This window comes from Chlamydotis macqueenii, chromosome 3, assembly GCF_036417535.1.
Source record: "Chlamydotis macqueenii isolate bChlMac1 chromosome 3, bChlMac1.mat, whole genome shotgun sequence".
NCBI lineage: Eukaryota > Metazoa > Chordata > Aves > Otidiformes > Otididae > Chlamydotis > Chlamydotis macqueenii.
In genome coordinates, this window is record NC_141558.1 from 16618442 (window position 1) to 16642024 (window position 23583).

Genomic DNA, 23583 nt, shown 5'->3' on the forward strand with positions numbered 1-23583 from the left:
TTCAGAGGAATTTTTCCTGCTGTAGAACATTAGTTTGTGCGCTGCCACATCATCATCTGCTTTCTGTTGTTCTTAGACTGCTTTTAGTATTACTGTTTCCTCTAATTTCTGGAGCTTTTTGTAATAATATGTTGCTCTGCTTTTTTTTTGTTTGTTTGTTTTCTCCTCTAGATTGCTTAAGAGTGTGTTTTTTCCTAAACCTCTACCTCTTAGTTTCCCATGTTGGTGGGTTTTTGAAAATATTTAACTCCTATTAGCGTCCTGGCTAGACAGGATATGACATGATGAAAAAGGACTTGTTACTAGTCCTTGCAGGCTTTTGATGGTACATCGTCCACCTTCCATGTTTTTGTTCATTCTTTGAGTGTGCACAATGTGTGTTCCTACAATAAAACTGTTCAGATTATGTGCTTCGATTGACATGCATTGCTTTAAAAAAAAAAAAATGTATCAGTTCCATTTTCTTCATGCAGTCACTTTGAATTGCTGTCAAAGTATTGTGTGGCAGGATTCTACATAAACTCATATGCTTCTTAATCGGTGTTTTGGTTTCATAATTTCTTCCCCTCCCCCATGCATTTCTTGCTGATCCTTTATTTGTTTCATAAAGGTTTTTAACTCCTAAGTGGTCTCATTCTTTAGTAAATATGTTCCGGTACTGATGTGTTAGCGGTCAGCTTCACCTCTTCATTTAGGAGTTGGCTTTCTTTGCCATCTTCTGGAGTGCTGTCTTAGCTTGCAGTACATTGTCAGCTAACGCCATTCTCTTGTTTCCTCCCCTTTGCAACTTGTTGAGAGAGTTGTCAGTTTTCCTTTCAGGAACAGTACCTGGGTCTTGTGTCTAGATTATAGCTTAATTTATTAAATGCTTTTTCTGATGTCTGTCAAGCCTGGCAAATTCTAGCTGTCTCTTGTTCATTGCTTCTATGTTTTGTGAAAAAAACAAATCTTGAAACTGCAACATCAGCTCCTGAATTTTAGTAGTGCTGAATGCAGCATGATCTCTTCTCATGCTGTTACTTCCAGAATTTGGCCACTTATGTATATGGTTTTGGAGAGGGGAGGGAACAAAGAGTGTAGGGGAAGAGGATGTGGGGGTACAGAAGAGGAATAGACAGTAATTCCCTAGATGACTTTGGTCGCCCCCCTCCCACATAAATTCCCTTATTAGTGTAACACTCAAGAGTAATTAGGTGCATTCATGTGCTATTATGGTTTCCAGCTCCAGGAGATAATTTGCACACACTTGTACGGTGTTGCACCTCATGTAAGAGAATGTGGCTTGCAGCTTAGGAAAGGCTGGGCAGACTAACACCTCAAATCCTGAACCGTGTTTACTCTTTGCAAGCCAGACATACAATTGACAATGCAATCTACGACACTTTAGTAAAACAATAGCGTCTTGTTAGATTAAGGGTGGGATTTTCATATGCTGAATATGGTATACAGTACATCCTGTGAGGCAGAGTTATTGTCAACCTCTCCAACAAATTTCACAGTAGTGCATTAATCATTTCAACTTCCTTCTTAGTATTTTCAGACTACTAGGAAAAAAGAGAGTTCTCACTTTTCTGCCAGATGGGTGATGGTAGTAGAGAGAGTACTCATGCTAAGCCACTTTCTTTTGAGGTATTTGTGCTATAACTTATTTCAGCAACAAAACAAGAAGTTTTGTACTTAATTTCTCAAGATCTTTGTTGAAATGAGTAATGTGAACAAACACACTGTCTTCTTTTCCTCTTCTTTCAGTCTAGTTGCAGTATTGGTGTGATAGCTGACGAATCTGTAAAACAAAGCACTTGCTTTTGACTTAGACACACACATACTAAAAAAAAAAAAAACCAACAAACAAACAAAAAAAAAACCAAAAACCAACAACCAAAAGCAGTAGAAATACTGATTTGAGTAACTAGAACTTACATAAGCATACAAAATACACTAATGTTTTAAATGTTACTGTGGTATTCAAAGTAATAGTATGTCTGAGAAGTGGTCTGATGCCACCTAAAATCATCTTCCATATCAAATCAAAAGGGTAATAAATCATCATAGAAAGAAAAAGGACAAACTTTATTCTCAATGTTAGTGGAAGACTACAAACTTGAAATCCCAATTCTATGACTGAAATCCCAGACTTGTGTAACAAGAGCTAACTGCGCTCCTTTGTGTGAGCGCAGCTAGATGACACAACTGCTGAAAGCTCCAGCAATTACAGCTTGGCCAGCTTTCAGATGAATAAAATGCCAGTGTGGGAAGGGTGAAATGTTAGTACCACCTTTGGATTAATGCCATGATATTTTCCACTACGCTGCAAAGACTCCAACTTGCTAGAGGAATGCCTTTGTTGCCTTCTGCCAGAATCCTTAAATTGATAAAGAGACAGGAGTATATCTCTGATAATGAAGTGTAGCCTCAAATTATGTGATCAAGTATTTTGAAACTTAAATTTCTCTATATGCACACTTGTTTTGGGAAAGTTTGCCGGTAGCGTAGGATCTGTGAGTTGACATCAGCGTAAGAATCCCTGAGCTGAGATTCTATAAATGCCATTAGAAGTGGCTCATAACTCTTCTACTGCAAATGATCTCAGTTGTCCAATCTCTTTGCTGAGTTAAATCCTCTCCTGCTGTTGTGGTCATCATAATTGTAAAATCCCTCTACTTCTGGAAACAAAAGGACAGTTTGTAAAACCTGTTTGGGGAGAGAAGGGTGTGGGTTTTTTAGGCTTTTTTTTTTGTTTGTTTATTTCAAATTATAGATGGTTGCTGATCTTGTTATTGCTGAGCAGATGCTGGATATTTCAGATTTGTTGTAAATCTTTGGAAACTTAATAAAAGGGGCTTGTCATTACAGCCCTGTAAGAGGGAGAGAGAGAAGAGAAGTTTGTTTCTATGCTCTAAATTACTTAAAGTGCACTCTCCAAGGAAAACTGATGTGTTACAGCCAGGGAGCAATAAAGTTTGGTCTCAGCAATGACAGCAGTAACAAAGCTGTACATTGTAACATTCTTCACATAACTCAGTCTTTCAAAGACATCTTGTGCGTGTATTAGAGATGCTGTACTCTCCATAGTACAGGATGCATGAATCAGCCCAGTTAAGTTTAGATTAGAAAATACTTAACATTTACTCGCAGAACAAATTATGTCACTGTGAACTGGGAAGCAACTGAATGCTTTGGGGCTATTTTATAAAATGGCAGAATCAAGGTTTTGCTGCTCTCTTAACCCTTCTGAAAAATCCAGATTGCCATTAAAAGCTGCTTTTGCTCTTTTAGCGTAATCTCCATTGGTTTCAATGTACAGGTGGTTTTAATTCCATTTATACAGCTAATTGAATCAGAATAAATGTTCTGAAGAAGATCTTGCTATCTGATTTAAAAGTTTTCAGTAGTTGGTGAACTTTAAAGGCAAATTAAATGATTAATAAAGTTAAAATTATTCAGTTTAAATACAGAACCTTGAGAATATAACTCAATTTTCATAGATCAGGTCTTCAGTAGGATTTTATGCAAACAGTATTGGCATTAGTTTTAGAGGTACCCATGCAAAATGTATTTTTATTCTGAGGCTTCAAAGTATATATATTTGTATATATTTTTTACATATAGCCATGCCAAAATGCATTAAATAAATGTTAGTGCCCAGTAAATATCACATCAAGTGGAAACTTCCTCTCATGCCAGTTTGTTGCTGTAAAGCTTTATGCTTGAGAGATGGCTGACGTTTTTACCAGTGGGATGAACAGGAGGAAAGCCCCAAGCAGTACCTGAGCATCACTAGAGAAGTGTCTATACAGTAGCACTACAGCCAGAGGCAGTTTAATTGACTCCGTGTTTTTGCTATTCCATCTTGTCCCGTCCCTCAATTTTTATTCTATCTGTGAGTTTCAGTAATAGTGGGAGACAAAATGATGGCTTTTGCTAGGCCCACTCTTTAATTATTTACCAACTGAGTTCAGAACTACTCCTCCATAAAACTTCTGTTCCTACAAATGTGTTTCGAATGTTCTGGTCACTCTCCTGCTCTGTCCCGCTCCACTTGGCCTTGGCCTTGCCCTTCCTTTGTACCCTGTCCTTCTCAGGGTCTGCGGCGAGGGCTGGGCACGCTATACGGTTGGTGAAGGGATGCTGTTCTTGAAGGCACGAGTGGTTCTAATCTCTTGCACCTTGAAAATACTTATAGGAGAGGATGGTCTCTGCACTCAGGTGCAAGGTGTGTAGGACTCTGGAGGGGAGAAGATACAGCTGGATGATTGCTACTGAAAGAGCACTGTAAGGCGAGAGAACAAAAACAGGAAGAGAGCCCATAGATCACAGCAGTACTGCATGCGGACACTGCTGTCTCATGCTTACCTCTAAAGTGGAAAGAACTTAAAACAGCTTGTCACTTTAAACACACACTGATGCATGGATGTGCAGAGGCATGAAGGTCTCTTCTGTGGTCAAGGCAGAAAAGATGTTTATGGCTCCATGTACGTGGCGCTCCATTCTTCAACAAGCGACAAGACAGCACATTGTGTGCTGTTCTGCATCAAGTTACCTCTGGTGGAGCTGCAGAATGTGATTCAAAAACAGCAGCATTGATAAATAACAAAAAAAATATTAATTTATAGCAATAATAATGTAAATGGTTCCTATGGAGAACAAAGCCTTAAGTGTGCTAACCTAACCAATTAGATAATTTTGTTTCAAAGTGGGACAACGTATGCCATGGTTTATGTACTTAAAATAAGACTGGAGGAGACCCCCTAGATCATCACATCCCACTCACTCCCATCACAGTCACTACACAGCATGTTTATCAAGCCTTATATTTAGATTCTTTTCTTCCTTTGCTACTGGAAGCCTGTTCCAGGTCCTCACCCTGCTGATAGCTAAAAATCCAAATAAAAAGCTTACTCTTAGCCAGCTTACACCCACTTGTTTGTGTCAGTGCTGCTTGTTGGCTAAAACCCAGTAAGCATTCAGCTGTCAGGAGGGCTGCACAGAGAGAAATCTTGGATTAATAGATGAGTGCTTCAGGAGCCTTTTGCGGTGTGCAGGGATAGTAGGAATCGCAGAGTTTCAATATATCTGTAACAGTAACTGGTTTTCAGAGGCAAGTCCTAATGCTGCACATCTTTTTTTTCTCAAAGTTTTGCTGATTTTAGTAGGGATTCAATTTGCAGATGGTCTGCAATAGTTAGATTTGTATTTTGTCAGTTATTATTTGGCAGACAAGGAGGGCATTTTGTTTTGCAGCAGGTGTGTGTACAGAATCTATATTGCAAAGGAAAAAAAACAGCTGAGGAAGGAGGAATCTCTATATTGTCATTTTGGTTGCCTAATAGAAGGATCTTTAACAGCATGAGCATTGACACTTGAAAGAAATAAACATTTTATTTTCTTTTGCCAAATTGCTGCTCTTTATAAAAGCAGTTCACTTGTTACTTCACTGTTGTAAAAGACAAAAGTTGTTAGTTATTGACAGGAAATGTTACTTACCTGTCTGTCTTGATTGATCGATCAAATGCAAATACTTTTTTGCTCAAGCAGAACCAGAAGAGAAAGGGTGGATCATTCTTGTCAAAGGTGCTTCAATTTTTAAAAGATGCTCAAACCTTCTTAATATAACACAGCAAACTAATTGTTTTCCAGGCAGATGCAAGTATAAGATTGATATCAGCATCCTGGAACTTCATACTTTATTCCTTGACTCTCTAAATTTCACTTGTCAAGACAACTAGGCAAGCCTCATTACTAATTAATAAATCACTAGAATTAAACAGTGCAGTAGGAAATATAATGGGAAAGAAAACAAGTTGACTGTTTGGTGGATTCGTAATACTGAAATGGTTTTTGGTTTTCTCTAATGGTATGAAATTGCTACACCCACAAAAGCACTGTAATTTAGTGTGTTCTGTTAGTAATCACCTCTTTCTTCATCAATTGGAGTCTAGAAGCCTCTTACTTAAGTAAAACCAATGAAAATTGTCATGCCACAGGGGATCTAATCATTATTTTTATTACAGTAAAGCTTCACAACCTTGCTGTAGAGGGTATTACATACAGAAGCATCAGAAGAGTCATGTCCCAAGGATCCCACACCTGAAATGCTAACCCTGCTTTCATGACTGATGACTTTTTGACAACCTTTGGTAACTAGCCAAGTGCATCAATAGCTACCTAAAAACATGGGGTAAAGCCCTTTTAAATTAACACACAGTCTAACGTTATTTATGTAAAAGAATGAAACACGGAGTGCTCTCATGCACTTTAAAAGATAAGTAGCATAAGAACTTGACAGTGACTTCTGGGTTTATAGTAGAGATGGAATAACCTTGTCACCTGTTTGTAGTCTTGAGTCTAATTTTCTGGAGACAAAAGGAAAAGCTTATGTGCATTAATCTGTAGATTTAATAAGGCAACTGTAGAAAATAACCTGTTTAATTCCTGAACTCAGAAACACCTGAGAAGAGACGACTCTTCTTCTTCCACTGGAGAAGGGAGAAAGGTGTCTTTCTCACTAAGAAAATCTTACAGTTCCTCTAGAAGGACATAAAAACCAACATCATGCACTTGTATTTGAAGCTGCAGTGGTTCTCATCTTTTCAGAGAAGTTTTAAAGAAGAAATTACTCATTTTGTCATGATGAGCTTGTTTCTGAACTGCTGGGTTTCTGCTGAAGTTCATTAAATGCTCTTGGGTCCTCTCCAGTGAAAGTGTTGCTGCAGGGTGCAGTACTAAAAAAATTCTCCAGTGAAGGCTGATGGTCTAAAATCTACAAGAACTGATGTAGATCAGCATGTGAAGGTAAAGGCTGAGAATCTGGGGGCAAAAGGGAATGCTATAGCAAAGTTGAGTGGAGTTCGGAGAACCCCTACCTAACTTAGGCCACTAAATCCTTAAACCAAACTACATGGTAGCACCTCCTGGTAACATCAAGCAAACAGCTCCTTTGGGAAAGGAGATCAACCCATAGGGAAATATTTGGACTGCCACTTACTAATTCAAACCATTGGACTTAATCAATGAGCGTGGTGATGTAGTCAAGGGGTAAAAGATGGGGCAGCACGGAAGTCAGCAGGCAGTCATTTGCAGGCAGCATGGAAGTCAGTAATGCTGAAAGGGAAGTAGTTTGCCATTTCCTTCCATGTAAGTTCTATCACTGTTTTACAATTTGTGTTTGTTCATTTTTTTCCTTAATAAATCAATCTTGCTCTGTACAGGCTGAGTGCTTGCACTCTGAGATGTTCTGCTGAAGGATGGGGATCCAAGCACTTAGAGTCATTTCTCAAGACAACCTGGAATACCTACAGTCAGCTAGCACTCAGTGCCGAGTCTCCTGACGAGAGTCTGCTCAGAGCATCACAAGTACTGGCTGCTTCCTAAGTACTTACTGAACTAGTTGTTCGATTCTTTAGCAGGAAACCTATTGTTTAATTTGTAGAATTGAGTCATAGAACCTACTTCCCGTCTGAATGAAAACAGTGTTCCTGATTATCCCAAATATTGCACAACTTTTCTATTAAAATTTTTTTTACTGAGAATTGAATTCTGAGATTTGCCTTTCTTTCTCTGAAATGTATTTAAAATTGTTAGCTCTGAGTCTCTCATTAAGCATTTTTGTCCAAATAAGAAGTCCTCAAAAGCTCTGGAAGTCATAGCCAAATGGGACTCTCAATTGCATTTCCATCTTACAAAAGAGAGTTGGAAAGATAACTGAGTGGGAAGTGATACACTGCAGGGAACAGTCATGCCCTGGCAGTGAGGATGGACCAGATGACCTAATTTCTCTTTTCCATTAGAGCTGTCTCTGATTCCCCAGCTAGTCATGCAAGCACATGACTGACAATAAGGATAACAAAATATGGAAAACGTATCTCCCAGAGCAACAAAGCAAGCCTGCTATTCTTCTTTATTCCATCACCTTGTAAGCTCTGATTAATTGAACACCATATAGTCTTCTATCTTTATGCTGGTCTTTTAGATGAAACCTTCAGAACTGACTTGCCATCTGCTCTGCCTGGAATTCAAAACTGTTTTCTCAGCTGCGTGAGACGTCTGCTTCATGCAGCTGATGGCTGAATATAAGCAAGATTTGAGAAGAATAGCTCAGAGAAGTTGCAGGGGTTTTAATAATATACCACACAACTTATCCACAACAGGATTTTGACACTGCAGCACTGCACTGACTTCTTCTACATTATCATGCCTTGTGCACAGATGACATGGGCTTGCTGTGCCAATTTACATCAAGGTGTGAAATCACTGCCTGCACAGTTGGCTAAACTGGTGTTTAGATGGGTTTTTGCTGCTGTTCATAAATTGGCCATGACATGGCTGTCATGATCCAAAGGATTTTTTTTTTTTTTTGGCAAGTTAAATCTTCTCTGACTATTTGCCAAATTTTCCTTTCCCATCACTTCTTCAGTCAGCTTCTTGCTGACTGACTGCTGTCACTCAGCCAGGGAGCCTGCGGTCTTGCAGTGACAGATCTTATCTGGGAAATTAAGAATTTTGGAATCAGCATTGAGTTAATGCACAGCATTATCATTGGACATGTCTTTGAAATATATGTTACTAACATATCGTGATGCTGCAGAGTTGGTACATGAAATTGTATTACCACTTCATGTATCCCATCCGTATTGCTCCCCATTAACGTTATTCCTGTCATACCTACAAAGTTACTTAGCAAAGGCCATAGAATCCTGAAGGCAGCATTAATATGGGAATGGATTGCAAGAATGCACTTAGAAAGACTTGCATCCAGGTGAAGAGAGATGAGGGTGTACACGATAAAGAACTCTAAAAAGCAGAATACACTGACCAACAAAACACCGTTGTTGTTTTGATGAAAAACTATATAAAACCACCCTATCATCTGAAAGTGGATGTCTACCCTTGAGATTCCTCACAATCTGATCTGGAAATACTAGATGCATGCTGATCGGGCCAGCTGAGACCCAGGAGGAATTTGCCTCTCAGATCCATTTTGGAAGAACTGTTCTAAATTTGAATTCCTTCTCTGTAAGAGAGAGTGGAGTAGAGTGCTTCTTGCTGGACTTTATATTATATACTTTCTACTACTGCAGAAACCTAGGGTCTCACAGTGCCAAATCTCTCCTGAACTCTTCTTTTGGCTTTTTTTTTTTTTTAAATAGTTGTGGCTCTCAGTCTTTTTCGGTAGGTCTTTTGTGTTACAGGATGTTGAAAACCTATTTTGTAGCCCAGGTTTATGGACTAAATGTTCTGTGGAGTCTTCTGATGTAGATGACACGCTTACTTGGATATAAAAGGTTGGACCAGTCCAGTGTTCCTCTGGCACTGGTAATCACCTCTTTTCTCCTCATGTGGGCCAAAGAAAGAGCTCTCTCCACCCTGCCACCTGTGGAGCGAGAGACAAGGACAAGATACAGGGATGTTGATTGTTTTCCATGCCCTGCTTTCCTCTTCCTAAAGTATTTTCCTGTGCAGAGCAATCCCAATTTCTAAAACAGACAATGAGAAAAAAATCTTCAACCTCTTAAGAAATATAAAGAAATACATGTGGATTATTAAAATCTTACTGTTAATAAGAGAAGTACTCTGATAATAAACAAAGTTTAACTGTAGCATTTAGAAATGAGGTATGTCTGACTACTGATGGCCATTTGTGGAAGAAATTACCAAAAATTCAAAATCCTACATTTAACAACACATTTCCTGTCTGTTGCTACTCATTTTTTTCCCCTTGACTTGTAAAGTTTTTCCATGTTTTCCTTTTCCAAATGGAATAGAGAGATCGTTGCTGTTCAGGGAAACTGCCTCAGAGACCTACCTCATTCAGACAAAAGTAAAGTAGATGTAGTTTGATGTATTTTTCTTTGTTTTTCTTCCTTATCACTCAGCTTTCATATTCACTTGCATCCACCCACTCCCAAAACCCTTATTTGCTATTAGTAATTTGTTTACTTGCTTTCTTATTTCAAAGATCCTTAGCTTAAAAACACTACACATTGCTTTTAAACAATGTTGTGGGATGAAATATATCAGTCTGAGCCTTATAAACTAGAGCAATCCAAGAGCTATGCCGATTAATAGTTGTTGCCAGTGGTGTCTGAGGACTGTTTCATTAAATGGGAATTGCTGCGGTAAAAAGCTCCAGTGGCAGCCTGTCCTCCTGGGCTATGCCTCCTATACTGACAACCAGTTCCTGCACTGGGTACATGTTCTGGAGGATCCCTCTGAGGCCACAGTTATGTGGTCAGGTCAGTGCAACATGAATCCATACTGCCTCCTCATCTGTGCTTGTCCCTAGTGCTTCCCTCAGGCTGGCATCAGGCAGCTTCAATGCAAAACCAAATATCAAGATGGCTACCTTTCACTTATCACTTCCCCAAACAGGTGCTGACCCACACACAGCCTGGTTCTGCAACAAGAGAAACGCATGGGAGGAGAGACCAGGAGCGCTACTCCTCCCTATGGTAATGCAAATGATGTTGGACTGATGTGGCTACAACAAAAACCTGAGTACAAGGACTTTTTGGACACCTCTATTTGTCAGACTCAAGGCAGGTTTATTTGTCTGGTTTGCACTGGATTCTGGGTCTGTCTGCTCTTGTAATGTTTATGTTGGCTTAAAGTAAGTGATACCAGATTCGCACTCTGCATGATAATATTCTCTTTAGGAGTAATACTTTCCAGTAGTGAAAGTTCCTAAGACTCAAAAGCAAATTGCACAAAAAGAAGAGTTATATCTAAAAGACAAAAATTTTGATCTTCACCAAGGAAGGAATCTTGGTACTCTTAGCAGAACCACCAATCCAAATGACAGCCTAGAACACCGGCATGGTAAGCAAACTTGTCTCAGTACAGTTTTCCTGTATTCTGTATGATGCAAACATCTTCCTACCTTTGAAGTTGGGTTTAGGGTTAAAAAACATTTTTAAGCATCAAAAGATAAACCTTGTTTTCAGTCTTTCCGTGCTTCATTGTGTGGGAGGCTGTTTCTGTAGTGTTCCAGAATGAAATGTCCTGATGCTGATGCCTGTAATCAAGGAAATGGGAGAATATGGGATTAACACAACAAACAAGATGATCTGATACTTATCCACAGAAAACTAGTTCACTAAAAAAGTTTAACTGATTAAAATGAAACAATCTAGGGTAAGATTCCTATTTATTTCAATTGGGAAGCCAAGAATATTTGGAATCTCTACTTTAAAATTAAAACCTAAAAGATGCACCACATTTGTGGGAAGTAAAAGGGTGGGAAAATAATAAGTAATATGCCAACTAGTTTCAATTGTGCTGGTGTGTGTATACCAAAATATATACTTTATTTATAAATATTATATTACCTTGTGTATAGATACTTATTTATTTATGAGATGTGACCATGTCTGCTTGCATAAGACTGACTCATTTCATTCTGGAAATTAGTTATAATCAGATGGTAACAACTTTGGTTACTAAGGGCCTAGGCTGAACCCGTGCCAGTAACTACACATCATCAGCTGTAAGTTTGCAGTCCTCTGAGCAACTCAGGCCTTTGCATAACTCAGATTTTTTGACTCAAATGGGGATAGAAAAACGTTGTTAAAGTTCAAATTTTGCACCAAATACATTACTTTGATTGTGGCATCTTAGGTGAAGATTATTTAGAAACCACTTTTGACACAGTAATTACTGATCATGTTATCTGGAAAGACAGAAATACAAGTATAAATCCTTAAAGATAGAGATAAATTAGTATTTTCTGTATGTTCTTGTAGACTTACTTAGGAATAGCCAGCTAAATACCTGTTCTTTAATTAAATTTAACTTTTCAAATAGCTCATTTGAACATTGTTTAAGTCATTACAGGAAATGCCAGAGGCTTGCACGATAAAAACAACAATGTAAAAGTCTAATAAACTCATACAACATAAAAAAACCTGCTCAGGTTTACTTACCATCATATATGTAATATCTTTGCATTAGTAGGAGGAAGACAAATAACATACATTTAGAGGTCTTACAAAAACATCTCATATTTAAACTGTTTCTTTACACTGCACAAATTGCACACGTTTATAAAATAAAGCCATTAGTTTATGTTTTTATACTTTATTGGTTAAAACTTTTTATCTCTTAACATCACATCTGCATTACTCTTACAATTAGACAACGTTGTCAGCCAATAACAGGGCAAATATTTTAATAAAAGCAGCCTTGTTTCACTGATGTTTTAGAGTCATAAAATCATTAAGGCTGGAAAGGACCCCTGGAAATCACCTAGTTCAACTCTCCTCTCAGAGCAGGTCCAACTTCAAAGTTACAGGTTCCTCAGAGCCTTGTCTTGGAAACACACGTAATGCTAAATAGTCCTAAGCATTAAAGACATTAACATTATTAATGTTAAAACCTACCTAGCATTAAAAACATTAACACAGTCAGTTGTTCTCACTAATTCACTAACAAACAGATACATTAGACTTATCCTGTGTTAAAACTCAGCCACTATACTTATTTCATCTTAAATAAACAGCAATTCAGCTGTTTTTCTCTCAAGATCTTGAGTGCTTTTATTTTTATACTGGCTTATTTTTATTTTAGACCCCTTATTGCAAAAAGCTGGTAAGTAGAAACATGTTTGTATAGTCAGGGGTGGTATTTTTATTCTTGGGGAACTATCATTGCACTCTGAAGAGTGGGGCTTGGTGAATTAAGCTTTCAACTACTGACACTCAGATACTAACAAAAGCCAATAATCTGTATTCTTAAGGGAAAAAGACCTGGATTTGTATCAGCTGTGGTAAATGAGAAAACATGTCCAACAGCAACACAACAAAATTCAACCAGTTTCATTTTGTTCTAATCTCTTTAATGTTTGTAAAAGGCCCTGAAAAGTGATGTTTTCTTTAATCTCAGTATAATTGCATAAAAAAAAAAGTAGCCACACATCCTTGCTGACACTGGCTCCAGCAATGTTTCTCATCAATAGACATAGAAGAGCTGGCTTTTGGGCAAAAGGATGGCTTAATTTGCAGGGGGCAGTCTGCTGATTTTACTAATTCCTACTGGGAAATGACTCCTGCAGCAGGGCCTCTGTAAGTACAGCTGGAAGACGCTGGCTGTACATCCAATCAGTCTGTAATCCTGCCAAAGACACCCAAGAGGGATGACCATCGTTACAAGAGTTCAGGAGCCTTGTGATGCAGACACTGCTGCCCAAGTTGTACTGAGAACATCATCTCCTACGTAAAAGGTAAGTGGAGGCCATCTGTATCTGATTTTTCTCTGTCAGCTGTCTTTGAGGAATCTTCCAGTCAACCCAGGAATCAGAACAACTGTAGACCTTGATTCTGCGTAACTCAGCCAAAGAAACAAACTATGGATGTACCTAAGAGTTCAGTGCAGCTTACTAATCACACAAGGACAAACCATATTCATCACTGTTTAACTGGTCAAACTGGAACAGTTTTTGTAAAGCTCAAAGGGAAAAGGAAAAGCAGAGCAAAACGAGGTATCAAGGGAAGAAGTGCAAGAGCAAAAGCTCTGATGGCACTACAGAGTCTGATTTTTTTCTCTTAAACTTTTTCTTGCTCACATTGTTGACCTCTCCATCTTTCATGGCCCTTTTTATGGCCTGTTTCAGGGTCCTCCTTTGCCCTTGTCCCATGGGGTCAGCTTTTCTCAGCATCCCACAGAAAGCAGGAACAGTTACCCACTGCTGGTTCCTGACAGCAGAGTAAGTTTGATTCAGCTAAAGCCAGGTATACAAGTAGCATAAGATCAGAATCAGGCCTTCTGCGTGTGTATTAGAGATACGAACTGGTCCTTTGAACAGCATTCTTGATGATATTTGTCACACACTTCCTCAGCAACTTCAAAAGAGTTTGAGTCCTTTGATTACAGTGCTGTTTACCTACTATCTTAACTAACAGGCATTTGCTCAGAACAGACATTCACTCGAACTCTCCCTTTATTATCTTTTCCCTCAAGTGCAAAAATACTTTCATTTACCAACAGCCATATTAACATCCCTAGTTAAATATAAAGCAGTATTCTTTTGAGATCAAAAACATTAAAAGAGTGATAACAGAGCAAGAGCTTCTGTCCTAGATTTGCAGTAAACTCTGCCTGTGCTTGCTGCTTTAGGGACCTTAGAAACTTCCTGCCTACCAGTTCTTCACCATCAACGGTACGCAGTCACACGTGAGAAACACGAGCTCTAAGTATCAATCTCACTTTTCATAAAGAAAATTTTCTCTTGTCTCTAAGATAATACTTTAAAAATGGGTGTGCTTGTTTTCAGGTTATTTCCCAGTTCTTTTAAATTGGTGCTTTAGGTCAGCAGGTGTATAACAATTACGAATACTTGTCACTTACATTGCATACTTAATGTGTATCAATATCCACGCTCTACCACTGGAAAACTAATTCACACACAGAAAGCTGAAGAGACTTAGATGAAGGTCTCTCCACTTCTGTAGAGGTATCCTGAGTTACTTACAGCTGAAGAAGTATTTTGGCCAGTGATTTCCCTACCATGCCCCACGAGCCACTGGTATGTGCTCTGCAGAACCATATGAAAACATGTTTTCAGGTAGAATTTTAACAACAGAGTACAATAAGTTTTGAGAGTTGACTACACTGTAGTGGTCCAAACTGTCTGGAGATTACTGACCTAGTTTGACATTTGTGATTACAGAAGCACCAAAGTGCTTCCAGGTGCCTTATGAAGGCACAGTTGTGTTACCAGTGCAATCTAAGTCACAGCTCAATGAATAAGCTAGCTCAGTGGCGTATTTGCTGACCCAGAGGGCAGATCTCTCAAGGTTTTTTTACTACCACTATGCAGAGTATACTTCCAACTGAACCTCCAGATGTAGAGGTTAGCCAGGAGAACCATGAGAGCCTGCACAGGTGTAGCAAGTGAACATTCCTTCTAGCAGGGCTCTCCTGAGGCAGAAGCGTCCCTTGGAAGTACGCTTCTCTTTGTCTTCCTGTTCTGTGTCCCATATCAGATCTAGCTGGTGAGCAAGTCACAGAGGTGTGTAATTAGGTGGGGCTGGGGAGTGGCAAGTGTATGAGTCACATTTTCAGCATATGGAACTGAAAGGCCTGCAGTGGGGATAGAAATGAGGCACCATGAAAATGAGAGATCAAAGGCATATAAATACAAAGACATACAAAAATAATGGTTGAAATCTCAGCTGATGGGCAAGTGACTTCTGAATCGCATGTAGGTCTTAAGTAGTTCAAGTGTGGCTCCTGCATCAAAGCTTCATCATGAGGATGGCCAGCCTGGGTAATCTGAACCCCAGCTGTTAGATGAAGTGAGCCAGCTGCTGCTCCCGAGCCTGACATCGGTAGGTTGCCTGCAAGTCAAAGACACATGCAGACCCATGAGACCCCCCCAGAGATTTCCTTTTCTCTTTGGAAAGAGGTGGCATGTGTGGATTCTGGTCACATGAAGATTTTGGTATAGTGTTCACAGACCCAAGGCATTTGTTGATCTTCTTTTCTTTGTAAAGAAGTTACTTAAAAATAAATCCTCTTGGTCTCACTCCCATACTCAGCAGAACTATTTTGTGTGAGAAAGAACCGTGAGGAGTTTGATCCAGATTTCCTGCTCAGTGCAGTCACTTACACCTATTCAGAGTGTGAAGTACTTGCTAGCCTGGGGCAGTAATGCTTCACACTTGGTTGCTCAGATACCAATGAACTGACAGGGTCAAAAATAAATTAGGAGAATGAAACCTCTGAACAGGTTGATAGCTTGTTGACACCGAGGGCTGCACCAGCTCAGCAAAAAGCTGCCTGCATCCCTCCAGTCTGGGGCGAATGGGTTCATTCAGCCAGTGGTGTGAGTTAGGGTAAATCTGCTCAGGCCTTCTGCTGCAAAGCCACCAGGTTGCTACAGGAGATCAGAATTTTTTCTTCCTTTTGTCCCAGTCTTTCACCTCCATCGCGGCTTTAAGATGGTACCCAGAGGAGCATTAAGACAGAAATACAACTACTTATTGTACAGGAGGAGAATCACTGCAACAACCCACCATAGCAGATTTTTTTCAAAGCAGATTTTTTTTCTGATTCTGCAAGAGGCCCTGGGCTCCTGTTCTCAGCGTGGAACCCAAGGAAGATGCATGGTCTTATTTGCTTGGCTGAGGCATTTGTCTCTTTTGAGGCAACTCTCTGCGATATCACATTCACAAGTGTGGTCTGCTACAGTTCTAATGAGGAATACCAAGCAAAGTTTAATGCTACGTTCCATGTATTCCATGAATTGCTCTCTATTTGAGATCTTGCAAAAAAAAACCTAGAAGGCATTAATCTATTCCAGCACAGCCTCTTTCTAGCCCACTCTTTTTCTGTTTGTTTGCACAGCATTCAATACATTAATTTTTCAGAGAATGTTTAAGTCACCAGTTACACTTAAGCGTCATATTGCCAATGTAGCATGTGAGAGGAAAAAAAAAACAAAACAGGAGTTCCACCCTGCAACTCTCACTCATGAGAATAAACCTCATTTGTGAAGTCACTGATTTCTGAGTTTACCCCAAAGAGTTTCATTTGTCTCTTATAAAGCTTCCCGTACAGTTCTAAGCCTATACAGGGACTGTTCACATGTCACACATAGACACAGATACATATACATACACACAAATATATGGCCAAAGCAGTCAGCATAAGGTAGACTCCCAGTAGATCTTTCCAAATCCAAATGTGTGCAAATTTAATCAGTTAAAATGTGTACTTTTTTTTTTTTTTTTTTTTACAGTTCAGTAGATGTTCAGTTGTCCAGCTGCCAGGTTTTGTTTGGGCTGCTGGAGTATACTGGCAATCAGTTCCCTCTGTGTCTCATATACTAAAATAGTACAGCTGGAGACTAGCCCACATTTCATTATTTCCCAAAAGCTCCACATTAGCTGCCTTTACATTAACAATACTTCTTGAAGATATATTAGCCTGATCAAAAATATTGCCCAGAAGTACATTTTATCTTACCGAATACTGAGATTCCCTTTTCTTCTATTATATTTAAAATCAGAAAAGCTTTTTCTTCAGAGAGAAAATAAAACCAATAAAAACACCCAATGTCCTCTGAAAAGCAGGAGATTGGTACCAGAGATGTTAACGTTTTCCCAGTATCTGTGACAGCTGTTCTGTGGGTAAAAGAAATCACCAGGATATATGTTGAATCATGTAATCTAGAATCAGAACAGGAAAAAACCTAGCAATTTGAAATTAGGTCCAGTTATTTTTTGTTGTTGTTGTTGTTGTTTGTTTGTTTGTTTTTTTTACTGTAGCCATAAGTGTTACCAAACAATTGCACTGGTGAAAAGAAAATCCGGTGCTAAAGAAACAAAGCTAAAAAAAATGGATCCTTTGAACTTAAAAGGAAGTATGCTGCTCTGTGACATTTATACATATTTATAAATGTAACCTCAATGCTGACAGTAGATTAAAAATTACAAATAAACTATCATAATGATCAAACAGAATAGAAAGTGTCCCTCCATAACATATTACAAGGTCTCTTCAGGCCAAATTTTGTGAAGTGTGCACAGTGAAACCAGGGGCTGCAGGACCTGTTCACAATAGCGTTGATGCTAAGAGAACTGCCTAAATTGCCTGAAGTGACTTAGGATGAGATTTAAAACCCCATCCTGCTTCCATTTAAAGTAGTGTCAAAGCTCTGGTTCTCCGAACAGGGCTGGGATGCCCGTGAAAGTACGAACCACCTTGCCAGAGCACATCCAGAGATGTCTGTAAAGGTGAGAAAGGCAGGTATGAAACTACCCAGCAAATCATAAAACGAGTGGTTTACATTCATCATCCTGTCACGGTACACTAGAAAACTCTGGAAAACTCCTGAATGGCTTTGCCATTGACACATGATGGATCTTAAATATGTATGGCCAGTTCTAAGACAGCAGCAAGCTTTAAATATAGAAAGGTGTTTTCTGTTTCCTTTAAGATCCCTATTAGGACAAAAGTGCATCAGTTGGATGGCAGAAGCATCTTTGTTATTTTTACATGTAATTCTCCATAAGCATGTGCCACCTTTCCCAAGAACTGGAATGGAATAGACGGAAGGCTGGCAGCACCATCTCCTGGCAGATACCAGAAATAGGGACCACTTTATGCCAGAAAGTAGGGCCAAGTAATTTTTTTGTGGATTTTAAAAAGACTGTAACAGGAAGTAACTTCACAAGAGTATATTCCCTCCCTAGGAAGATTAACTTTGATATGCTTCAGGGAAGAAAAGCATTATGTGTTATTATAATTATGGAGAACATATATTCACAATTATGAAGAACAAATTCAGGTTGCTTCTGCTTTTAAAAACTCTCTCATGTTGGCCTCTCTTTATATTGTAGTAATAGCAGATTTCAAAATTAGCATGCCAAGTTAGTTAGTCCAGTTGAAGGGTATTAGTGTAATCCTGGAAGACCGCAGAAGACCATAGAAGTTCCCTGTAGACAGAAAATAATGGCATACGTAGATTTCAAGAGTTGTAGCCAAGTTTCTGTCTTGCTGAGTAGGTAGGGGAAATAGCGGGGAAAAGACCATTAATACCGTACGCTGCTGGATCATGAATGTGGAATGCTATTATACATATTTAGAGAGTGACAGTGGGCCAAACAGCACTAAGTAAGGGTGAGGCCTTCAGAGTAATGAAAGACTGTATGGGAAAAAAAACATCTATGGAGATAAAAGAGAGGAAACTAAGTCAGATGACTTGGTGAAAGACAGCCATGGAAGAGAACAGAGGAGAAAACAAAAAGAAACATGTGAGGAAGAAAGGAACTTATTCACTTCTACAGTTTTTCCTTGAACAGTACAGAAGTGGTATGCCACAGGAGTCCAGATCTCATTTATCAGAACAGTCTCAATCAGCAAGAGGGAGAAGACTAAACCTCAGTGATCAAGACCTAAGCATACCAGTTGTCTTGCCTGTTAACTCTTGCAGATCTGTTCTTGCTATTGGCTCCCCTGTTCCATGGTATTAAACGAACACAAAGTCCTCCTTGTGTTACACACACGGGTGATGGTTTGCTGTTGTTTTTTTGTTTTGGTTTGGTTTTTTTTTTTTCTTCCCATGTTTTGGGGGTTATTTTAATTTGAGAAACTCCCAAGTGCTTTTAAGGAAATTTTGTGCAGATTATTATGAAAGTGGAAGAGACTTACGAACGCATTCATTCCATCTTCCTCCCAAAGGAAGAACACTCCTTACAAGACCCTGCACTTTCCAGGACTGTGCCCAACTTCAATTCAAAAGGCACAAGTAATAGGAGTGCCAATAATTCCCATGGGAAAATATGCAGCTTTATGCAGCCTACCATCTCCCACATGGGTGGGGCTCTGCTTATCTCTTTAGCTCAGAACCAAGATCAGGGTATTTTCCTCAGGGCATCATTTACTATTCCAACATTCGCAAAACAAAGGCAGTCCTCCATCCTCCTCCAGGGCCTGCCACAAAATCTACCTTCCTTTCCAAGCAAATTATTAAACTCTGCATTTTAAGAATCACTCTGGTTAGTGGGCTAACGTCTTTTATCAGACACTTCTTCTCAAAGGAACTCTTTTTTCTGAACAGGGTTAGCTGTCCAGTTAGCTGTCTCTGCACTTCTCTAGCTTTTATTATTAACACAGGAAAACACATTTTACTGGCTGTATGTATTCATTCCTTTTGTTCCTTTCTTTATTCAATGTGCTGTACTTGTGCACCAAACACCAAAACACACTACATGCTGTTTCTCGTTGATTTCTAATCGTATCCTATCTATTTGTCATATCATTGTTTAGGCCCTAATCACATCAAGAATACGGCTCGAGTTCTTCAAGTTCTTTAATGGGGAAAGGGAAAATGCATTCCTGTCCATACTGGATATCAACACACTCTCAAATTGCCCTTGTCCTGGACACAAAATAATGTTTGTATAAATTTAAAAAAAAAAAAAAAAAAGACTCCCAGACACACCATCAAACTAACCTACTGATACAAAATAAATTATTGTTATTAATGTGGAATAAACAATATTGCTAAGTCAACTACACTTTTCTTAATTACTACCTACTGTTTTGCTATTATAGTGTCTAAACATCTTAATCTAACAACTCCATTGTGATAGGCTTTGTCAAAACAGAGATCACAGTCAATAGCCCTAAAAATATTTACAAGTGGTCAACTTATTTTGTTAAGGTGTCCTTGTGAGATAAGAAGTAAATGGAAAAAACCAAAAACATTCAGTGAGAAAATTCAAGTGATAACCTTTTAGCTTTGACAAGTTACAAAACAGTGAGAGATAAGAAAGTCCACTCATTGATTAAAATAAAGCGGATCGGTACTGGGCCCTCTGCAGTTCAATATATGATCTGAAAATAGGGATAAATAGTTTGCAGATAAAACAAGACTATTCCAAAAAGTTCCATCTAAACTTAATTCTAAAAGTTGCAGAAAGATTGTGCAATATTAAATGACATCTGATAAAACGGCAAATGAAATGTTTATAAATGCCACATACAACCTCCACCAAATACTCACAATGATGAGCACTTATTTAGTTGTTACTACTTTGGAAAGAGATCAGCTCCCTGAATTCTCAACTCTGTATTCTGTGGAGGTAAAAAAATAGGAAAGTCACTGGAATTAAGACATGAGCAGATGAAACAGATGTATCATATACTTCAGAATGGGTGTACTATAACTAAAAAAAAATACAGAACGAGGTAACTAGAATAAGCACAAATATGAAATAATTCCACACAAGGGCAGACTAACCAAAATAAGACTTTTCATTTGGGGAAAAAAAAAAACAGCCTCAGAGGGTTACAACAGGAAAGAGTTATAAAAGGTATAAAACTCAACAACAAATCATTTTAAAGGGGATTTCAATAATCTTAGTGTACCAAGTGCTAGAAGTTTGCTAGGTTCTGAAACCCACCAACTGAATGGCGTGTAAAAGCAGCATCAGAGGTGATGAGACCATAGTGGAAAATCTAAGAGAACTTCCTGTGTCTGTATTCCTCCACTGGAATACCTCATCATTGACCTTCTCTCCCATGTTTCAAACTGAGATGTTGACTTAAAAAAAACATTCATTAATTTGGAGTAGACAACATGAACAGTAACAGATTCTCAACAGTAACTGGTGTTCATCCAAGAAACTCGAGGACACATAACTGAAATTCTAACTGTGATGTAAATTTTGCTTAAAACTTTGTTGGCATCCAAGGAGTGGATTGTATCAAATGTTACATTATTTTTCAAAAATGTTTCTAGGGGAAAGCTGGAGAACTACTGACTATTAGAACTGCCACCTGCTCTGCACAGATTAGGGCAGACATGGACAGATATAATTTACTAGGGAAAGGTCAACATGGGTTTTGTCAACATTTCCTTTGCAAATACAAGTCTTGCCTTATAAACTTGGTATGAAATTTTCTGAAGGTGTCAGCAAGCACTTTGGATAAAAGGGATTGGAGAGATACAGTTTGCTGAGATTTCTGAAAGACTTTCAACACTTTTTTTTTACCAAAGGCTCTTAAGGAGACTAAGCAACCATGGGATAAGAGAGAAGATGCCTGCATGGATTAAAATCTGATTAAAAGACTAAGAGTAAACGGTCGGTTTTCACAGTGAAAGGAAGTCACTAATGCACCTTCACATCTCTGTGCTTATTCATAAATAATTTGAATAAGGAGGTGAGGAGTGACGAGACAAAGCTTGGTGATCATATCGTGTTATTCACGGCAGGAAATAAAAGGTGTGGCTGCGAAGAATTGCAGAAAGTTCTTTCAATACTCGAGACTCAATTACCCACACTCATGCTCTATGATATGGGAGACATCTTAATGGTTCTGGCACAGGACCTAAGGGAGACCCATGCTCTTCTGAAGCCTTGGTAAGACACCTTGTGTCATCTGAAATAGCACTAGACACTTACACATGGGCATCTGAATTGAGCCTTCAATGCCTGGCAGTAAAATGATAGATGACCGTGAATACAGATAGATGCAAAGTAATGCACGTGGGGAAAGCACAGTCCTACCATCTAGAGTAATGGTGTCTGAACTGACCATTATACTTCAGAAGTGAGATCTTGGAAATGCAATGTTATTTGTAGGCCAATAGCAGCTCAGAGGAGACCAATAGCACATCGAAAGTTAGAAACATTTAGGAACAACATTGAGAACAAGATAGGGAATATTTTTGTGCCACTTTATAAATCCACTGTACGCCTCTGTCTTGAACACTGTATGCAGCTCCGGTCCCACCGCCACAAACAGGAATTGGTAAAGTTCAACGAACACCTTCAATCAAAAAAGGAACTAACTTTCACTTGAACTTGTCAGCCTGCAAGAGGAGCCTTGTCAGACTGAAAGGGGATCTCATGGAGGCTATAAAGTGACAAAGATGACTGGCACAGAGAAAGCAAAATTGCTTACTGTCCTTTCCAAAGCAAGAAGCAGGGGTCATCAAGTGGTGTAATGAAATGTCCGACTGAAAGCGGAGAAAGTGATTCTCCATACATACAGTTATGCTGTGGAACCCCCTGCTGCAGAATGTTATGGATGCTACAAGTTTACAAGCAGTAGAGGGGTCAACTGGACAAATGTTTGGAGGAGATACACTGAAAGCTGCCAAGGAAGAAGGCACGATCTCTGATTTAGTGAGTCAGTAGATGGAAACTGTTGGAAATTCAAAACAGACCCACTGGAAGCTTCACCAGTGGTTTGGCCTCTTATAATCTTCCCATCATTGGAGACAAGAAACTGGGAGACATACACTCTTAGTCTGTATCTTGGCAATGTGTCTTACAAAAATTGAGCAAGGAATTAATTACTCAGGCTACAGGTATTTAAGTGTTTCAGGTTAACTAATGAGCAGTATGGCAAAAAGCAGGATGGATGATGATGGGGGTTTTTCTCCATTTGTGCTGAGTACATCACTTGCAACCATCTTTGCTGGAGGCATCTGCAGATAAGAGATCAAGCTGATTTCAGAAAACAGTAACTGGCACATAGCACAGCTGTAATCCAGGTAACTGTGATAAAAGGTGTAAGGTGTGCTGTTTGGGAACAGTTGACTCACAGACCCATCACTCATTATTTGTACCAAGTGCCACAATCCTCAGCCGTGCTAAGAAAACTACACAAACCCTAGCACAGTCATCTGGTAAAGCGTGTACTGAGAGGAAACGATGTTCTGCGAGTGGCAAACACAACTGTAGGAGATGCCGCTTGCGCGTGTGAGATTTCAGAGCGCTGGAGTCCCCCCCAGGGCGGGCCTACATCCCGAGCTCACCTCAAAGAGGGGCTGCAGAGACACGGAGCCAGGGGGGCAGACGGTAGGCTTGCTCCCCCTCAGGGAGACCGGTGGCGAGGATGCTCCCAGCGAGCAAGTACCCCCGAGGGACGGAACGGAACGGAACGCCGCGCCCAGCGCCTCACGCCCTCACAGTGCAGCCGTCGCCGGAAAGAAGCGACCGTGGTGGCACCGCCCACGCCGCACTGAGGCCGGGCTGCCCCGCAGCCGCCCCGGGGAAGCCAAGCCCCCGCCCGGGCCAGGCCTCGCCTCCCCTCTCCTCAGCTCCCGCCCCCGCCGCCTAAGATGGCGGCCGC

The 23583-nt window shown here is 39.6% G+C and overlaps 1 long non-coding RNA gene across 4 annotated transcripts; it reads right to left on the reverse strand.

The window, feature by feature from the left end:
* Positions 1-1852: 1852 nt before the first annotated feature.
* Positions 1853-23504, reverse strand: LOC147601195 (uncharacterized). Of its 4 annotated transcripts, none has more exons than XR_015257982.1 (6): positions 23267-23504; positions 10930-11011; positions 9269-9370; positions 4921-5073; positions 4354-4551; positions 1853-4270 (listed from the first exon to the last, which is right to left on the reverse strand). It is a non-coding gene; the product is annotated as an uncharacterized LOC147601195 (long non-coding RNA). The 4 variants fall into 4 exon arrangements; XR_015257981.1 differs by having other exon boundaries at positions 10877-11011; XR_015257980.1 differs by lacking the exon at positions 4921-5073.
* Positions 23505-23583: the final 79 nt, after the last annotated feature.